General features: G+C 55.2%; 1 long non-coding RNA gene across 1 annotated transcript; it reads right to left on the reverse strand.

The window, feature by feature from the left end:
* Positions 1–2740: 2740 nt before the first annotated feature.
* On the reverse strand, positions 2741–3836 carry LOC135580193 (uncharacterized). Its single transcript, XR_010474504.1, has 2 exons — positions 3636–3836; positions 2741–3404 (listed from the first exon to the last, which is right to left on the reverse strand). It is a non-coding gene; the product is annotated as an uncharacterized LOC135580193 (long non-coding RNA).
* Between the last annotated feature and the right edge of the window lie 2900 nt (positions 3837–6736).

A 6736-nucleotide genomic window follows, 5' to 3' on the forward strand; every position in this document is an offset into this window, starting at 1 on the left:
CTGACCCAGATTTTAGCTGTGTTTAGCAAAGCATATACTTGTTTTTTCTCCTTTTAGATCCGCTGTAGTTAGATATCACATGTTTTAGGTATCGTGGTGCTGAAGAGCTGGATACAATCCCAGAGATGAGCTGCCTCATTAAAATGCCTTTGAATGGGGCCAATGCAGTTAGTGCTGTTAAAAGCCCCCGACAAAACTCTTTCCAAAGAAAGATAATTGCTGTGAAACCTGGTTTAAGAGATTCACCCCCTCTCTGGAAACCACAGACATGTTCGGTGCTTGTGAACAAGCTCTTGCTGGACTTGGCTCTTTCCCCTCCCTGCGCAGCCCTGAGACACCTCGTGTTCCCTCCAACGTCCACTTGCTGCTTGTGTCCCACTGCAAGGGACCGAGAGGGGCCAGGAGGGTGTGAGGGGTGGGCCGCAGCAGAGCTGAGTGTCACCAGCACGGGCCTGGTAACTGTCCCCACCCTGGAGACGAGCGTCGACCCTGCAGCTCGGCTGCTGAGCACCGTGGGCTTCCCGCTGGGCAGAGCAGCCCGGCTCCTGCAGACCCAGGGTAGGCAAGCACTGCTGTGGATATGCAGCCATAAGCATGAAGAATAAGAAGGGGATGATTGCAAATCATAGCTTGCTTTCCTGCAGAGCAGCCGTTCTCTTCCTCTGCAGCTCCACAGAAGGAGGGACCCCGGAGCCGCAGGCATTTCCATGGTTACTGCTGGGCGCAGGCTCCCAGGGCGCCCGGGCAGCACCCGCAGCTCGGCTGGGCTCGGGGAGCCGGGCAGGAGCGGGAGGGGGACACAGGAAGACCGGCTGACATTCAGTAACAGGCTGCCATGCAGAGCCCCTCCAGGGCCAGCCCTGGGCACAGATAGTGGGAAGGCTCAGCACAAGCCGGGATGTACAAGGGCTGAGGTGGTTTTGGTGCTGGCATTGCACCAGTCCATGGTGATAGGTCACGCACCCAGCACCATCCTGCCCCACGGTGACCCACAGCCTCTCCGCTATACTTGAGTGCAGTTAGCAATAGCTGCGGGCTCTTTTATGCCTATTTTTAAGTTGGTGATATTGTCTCTGCACTGGATAAATATATAAGTCCTGTACCGTGTGGTGAGTAACATTTGGCGAAGAGCCATGGCAAAGCAGCATGCGGCCGGGCTTTGAGAAAGTTGCAAATGTAGTGTGGTGGGGTGGAAGAAGCTGAGATAAAAACCAGTGAACACCCAAACTGTGGCTTGTCACATCCTGGGAAGACATGGGACAGAAAGGGGAGTGCTCGGGGTGAGCCGGCAATGCGGCGCGGTGGCAATGGGGAGGCACGCTCGGCACCTGTGCAGGAGCAGGGCTGGGGGATGCCCGACTCCACATGGGCGGCAGCGCATGGACTGTCTGGGGAGATGCTGGTGCAAGCGGGTCCACAAGAGCCTTTGTATTTGTAGGGAGGCGCCAGGTCATGGTGCCAGATCTGGGGGTGCTGCCCAGCCCTGCCTGCACCCCGCCCACACTGCTGCCTGCACCCTGCCTGGCCCTGCCTGCACCCTGCCCGCACCCTGCCCACACTGCTGCCTGCACCCTGCTCATGCTTCTGCCTGCACCCTGCCCACACTGCTGCCTGCACCCTGCCCACACTGTTGCCTGCACCCTGCCCACACTGCTGCCTGCACCCCGCCCATGCTGCTGCCTGCACCCTGCCCTGCCCTGCCTGCACCCTGCCCACACTGCTGCCTGCACCCTGCCCACACTGCTGCCTGCACCCTGCCCACGCCGCTGCCCAGATGCTGATGGGCACTGCGCTGGGTCCTGCTGGACCCCCCATGGGAGCCCCAGCTCCATCGTGCTGCTCACACAAACTAATCCACCTCTAGAGAGTTTGCCAGGCAATTAACATACCCCCTCAGCACTAATTATGCAGCGGGCACCTTGTGCTACAGGCCCTGTGCAGGAAGGTTTATTTAAGCAGCCTTAAATAACACATTTTTCAAAAGACTTCAGGAAATATGTAAAGGCAGAGCTGAAGTCCCCCTTGGAAACTGCAGAACAGAAACGAGCTGACATATTATACCACTGCAATTAATCAGAAACCAAACTGGAAGAAAGGGGCTGTGCTCAGGCTTTTGTTTCCTTTTACATGAAAGACATTTTGTTTTCTGTCTTTATCCTAGACTCTCCTGGTGATTCTGGATTAAGCAGAGGACTGGGCCAATCCTAAAACTGTCACCACGAGGTGGGTGACCCATGGGAAGTGCCAGACCGACCCGTGTCCAGCCACCAGCCACCCGCTGCAGCTGTGGGGACAGTGACCGCAGCGACGCTCGGCTCCTGTCCCGGGATGCAGTGTCCATCGCCCTCCTTGCTCCGCTGCCTCCCAGCACCAGGGTGACAACCCAGGGCTGGCTGGTGACCAGAGCATCACAGACGTCCCTTGCCAATGAGAAAAGGCACGACACAGGACCGGCTGTGACAATTAGTGTTACTTGAGACCACAGCGGCAGCTGCAGCACAGGGCCGAGAATAAACGGACACAAGGATCTGTGCGCTCCTCTCTGCCAGGAAGCCGCGGCAGAAAACCCCCAAGGAGTTGTGGCTGGACAAGGACACACATCCTGACAACCACAGCCTCAGATCCAGCACCAGTGCAAAGTGTCACTTGTCACTTCACCCACAGCCCACTGGGGTCAACAGGTCCTGCCAGCATTTTGGTCATTGTAGCACTGAAGGGGATTAAACGACACCAAAAACTGTTCTTCCCCTTGCTAGCTTTCTGGCATTTATTATGACATTTTCAGCACGGAAGGGTTAAATGGCATTGGCTTGATAGTATTAAAAAAATAACAACAAATCCAGACTTTTGAAGTTCATTTGCCCTTGTAGAGACCCGGCTGCCCCGGCCCGCGTGGGACAGCCCGCACGGTCACACCCGCGCAGGTGGGGGCTGTCACCCCCGCTCGCTGTGCTTTGGCCTCGGCAGCTCGGTACCCCGCACAGCCCCCGGCCCGGCGGTGAGCCCTGCGGAACACCCGCTCCCGGTGGCACTAGATGGCGCCGGCGGCGTCCGGATCGTCCCTCCCGACCGCAGTACATGGTGAGGAACCAGAGGGGCCGCGGGGATCCACGCGTGGGGTCCCTGGCGGGCGAGACAAGCCCGCGGGCTGGGGGTGCGCAGAGAACGGCGCCGGGCTGGGGGCGAAGCCTTTTCACCCCCTTGGTTATGGATGTGAGGAGTCCTCTCCAGCGATCGTTCGATGCCTCTAGGATTTGCTGCTGATTCAAAGGCGTTTTCTCCGCGGTGATGGGGAAACACCTTCCGGACAAGGACACGGTTCTTCACATCTTGCAGAAGACACGGCCACGCTGATCCGAGGCAGCTGCCTCCACACGGGCTGTGAGCTGCTAAACGGCTTATCTCTGCAATAAATAGCATATGACAGTGTCCTGTAATTTTCAGTAATTACTTGGTTTACTTTTCCTGTGTTAACCCAGGTATTCTAGTTTGCATTTCACAGGCTTACAGTCTGCACTCAGAGACTCCAAAGCCAGAAGAAATCCCTGTAATTTTCCAGCCCGACCTTCTCCGCACCCCGAACTGCAGCACCCCGGCCGCATTCCTGCCCGCAGCAGCTCTCTGGGAAAAAATACCTTGTTTTAAAAAACCCACAAGGGCAGGAGGCTCCTCCTGGTTTTCAGGACACTGTTCCAAGCTGGGACTCTGGTTATCCTGGCTCTTTTCGCTTTTGCCCCACTCTGCCATCACAGAGCTTCAACCTGCAGTCCCTGCATCTTACACCACGTCTGCCTGCTAGGCCAGAGACACCTAAAACTAGCATGGGTTTGTTCTCCTCATAGATCTTCATAAGCTGTAATGAAGTTACTGTAATTATCTTTCTGTTAAGCTAAATAGTTTAAGCTCTTTACTTCAAAGAGTGTTGAATATTGCTTAAAACTGGACCTTCCCTTTTGATTCACCAACTTCCAGCTCTGTATGAAGATCAGCAGCCGGTTTTGTGGGGTCTTATTTCCATTTGTAAGTGTAACTGGATCTAAAACCAGCTCTACACCCAACCTGAATTTGAGAGAGGCAGAGATATATAAAATAAACACAAATACCCTCACAGCGTTGCAGTGCTGAAAATATTCCGCAGGCTACACATAAGGTGTTAGTGCTGACCTGCCAGAGAGTATCCCACCAGTTACCCACGTCTCCGAGGTCCATTCAACCCGTATCGCTGAATGTAACGCAGCTTCTTGTGCTGCGCACTGTTGCCTTGGAGATATTCTACATAGAGCAGTAGGTGCGAGCTCTCCTTTGTGCCCAGGCAAGTGGGTAAAGCAGTGTGTTTTTCTTCACGTGTTGCCGTCTGCAGTGTGCACCTCGGGGTGCCGGCCCTGGGCAGTTAAACAGCGTCCGTCTGTCCTTCTCGCTCTGTTCTGCTGTGCAGACCGGGTGTGAGAAAACAAGGCACAGGGCACACCGCAGGTGATTTTTAGCCCAGCACCTCTCTCCAGCAGTTCTGTGGTGCTTTGGGAAGGAAACAGAAATGATTTGAGTAGCAGCTCTGATCTCTGGGCTGGCACAGAAAGGGGTAACTGCTGCTCCCACCACGCTGAAAAGCAAAGTGTGGGCACGTGTTGGTGCTTCCGAGGGGGAAAAGGGAGAGAAGACAGTGCCAGCTGGCGGGCGTGGGCAGCTGCTGCTGAGCAGCTCGGCCCTTCTCGTGTGCCAGCTGCTCCAGCGCCGTGCGATGGCACCGCAGTGTCCCCCGCTCTGCCCCGCACGGCCGGGGTCCCCTCGGCTCCAGCCCAGCACCAACAGACACAGCTCAGAACCGTCCATCTGGAAATGCGGGGACCTGCCCTGGTCGGGGTCCCTGCTCCCCGTGGCTGTTGGCATTGTATGTGTCACCCTAGACCAGTCTGATTCCAAATCAAATGACAACCCCCCTCTTTAAGGTGCTCCAGCTCCACATGTCGGGTTTAAAACTGATGAGGGCAGCAGTCTGGCAAGTATTTGGTTTGAGAAGCAGGGAGGGAGTCAGTTGGGCAAGGCAGTGCTTGTAGAGCCCCTGGCCGCGGGTGGCAGAGGAGGATGAGGAGGGGCTGCTCTTCCTCCCGTCAGCCCTGTCTCCCAGCTGGTCCCTGCCGGCTAATGGCGTGCGCAGGGCTTAGCTGGGCACAGCTCAGGGCTTAGCTGGGCACAGCTCACAGTGCTCCCGGGGCAGTGAACATGACACAAGCACAGCTGCAGGCAGGGAGGCGGCGTGTTGAACTTCAGCACCAGCTGTACAATAATTCCGGGGTTTGTGTTTTGTGGTCACGCAGGGTTTGTGCCGCCGGGTGCAGAAGCTGGGCAGTGCTGTGTGCTGCCTCCAGCAAAGTCTGCAGCCGACTGCCCCCAGCCCCGCTGAAAATCCTCTCTCCTCTACTTACATAAATCCTCCAGCTAACAGCTCAGATAGAAAATACACCAGTTATTCATGTATCTGGTGGCTGTGACCAACAGCCAGAGCTGTCAGGAGAGAGCTTCCAGCTCACAAGGGGTTTGGGCACAGGGTTACAGCTTGCCTGGTGTGGGGGTGACAATGACAAGTGATGCTTTTAAAGCTGGTGGTTGCTCACTTACTTCAGAAGAAACTTTGGTCACACACCACAACTGAGACCAAACGCGTGTCTGTTATTGGGTTAACCCCAAAACAGCAGCAGACAAATCAATGAAGTGGCATTAGGCCATAATGCCCAGTGCTTCAAACTCTCCCAGGATTCAGTATTTATAGTTTGGGGTAACTCAGTGGAAGTCACCGGAGTTGCAACAGTTTCCACCAGCTGCTGACCAAGTCCTTGAATTCTGCTTGCTTTGTCCTCATTGTTGGGGGATTGTTGAACCTGGGCCAAAACGACCAATTCCTGTCAAACCCACCTATTTCATAGCACAGACCAAGGCATGTGTGAAAAGTGGCAGCAGTGCTCGTGTGGATGAGACAAAGCTCTGTGTGTGCCACATCCTTACGTGAGCGTTCACTCGCATGATGGGACAGGGGAGCTTCTCCTGAACCCCCTCATCAGCCCTGCGATCTGCAGCCACGTCCGTCCCGTAACTGCGGCTGCTTTCGGGTGTGATCCTGCCCGAGTGGCTGGGAGGTTTCGAGTACGTACCTACAAATGCATGCTTGTGAGGGTACCACACTGGGCTCACCTCTTTGGATGTCCTCCACTTTCAATGTTCAACATCTTTTGTTTGGTTGTTTGTTTGACAAACTGCTTACACACCCCTGCCAGAAGACTAATCTTGTTTGTTAATCTGACTCCTTTTGTCACCTTGTTTGGCTAAGAGAACTGATTTTAAAATAGACAATACTGTAAACAACAGTAGTAAATTGTGCTTGAAACCTCCTGGTGGGTTGTTGGGCCTCGGCGTTCCATTGTTCCAGCCTGGAGGAAGCAGCGGATGGAATTGTCGCTGCATGTGTCAGACGGGACCTTCCCGGCTGCGAACCCTCGGGGCTGGGGGAGGCTCGTGTTTACCGAGGTGAAACCTCAGCCTGCGTTGGCCTTTCCTGCTCCCTCACCAGATAACCCTGTTCGGGGCAGTTTGCCGAGCTTTGCTGTGAGCTCTCAGCTGCGCCCTGTGCTGGGGAGCGATCCTGGGGGATCACTGGTAACACAGAGCCTTTGCAATAGACCTTCAAACACAATACACCTATGGAGCTTAGCTTAACGCTAACAAACCACTAAAATGACCCATA

This window comes from Columba livia, chromosome 9 (genome assembly GCF_036013475.1).
Source record: "Columba livia isolate bColLiv1 breed racing homer chromosome 9, bColLiv1.pat.W.v2, whole genome shotgun sequence".
In the NCBI taxonomy this organism is placed as follows: Eukaryota; Metazoa; Chordata; class Aves; order Columbiformes; family Columbidae; genus Columba; species Columba livia.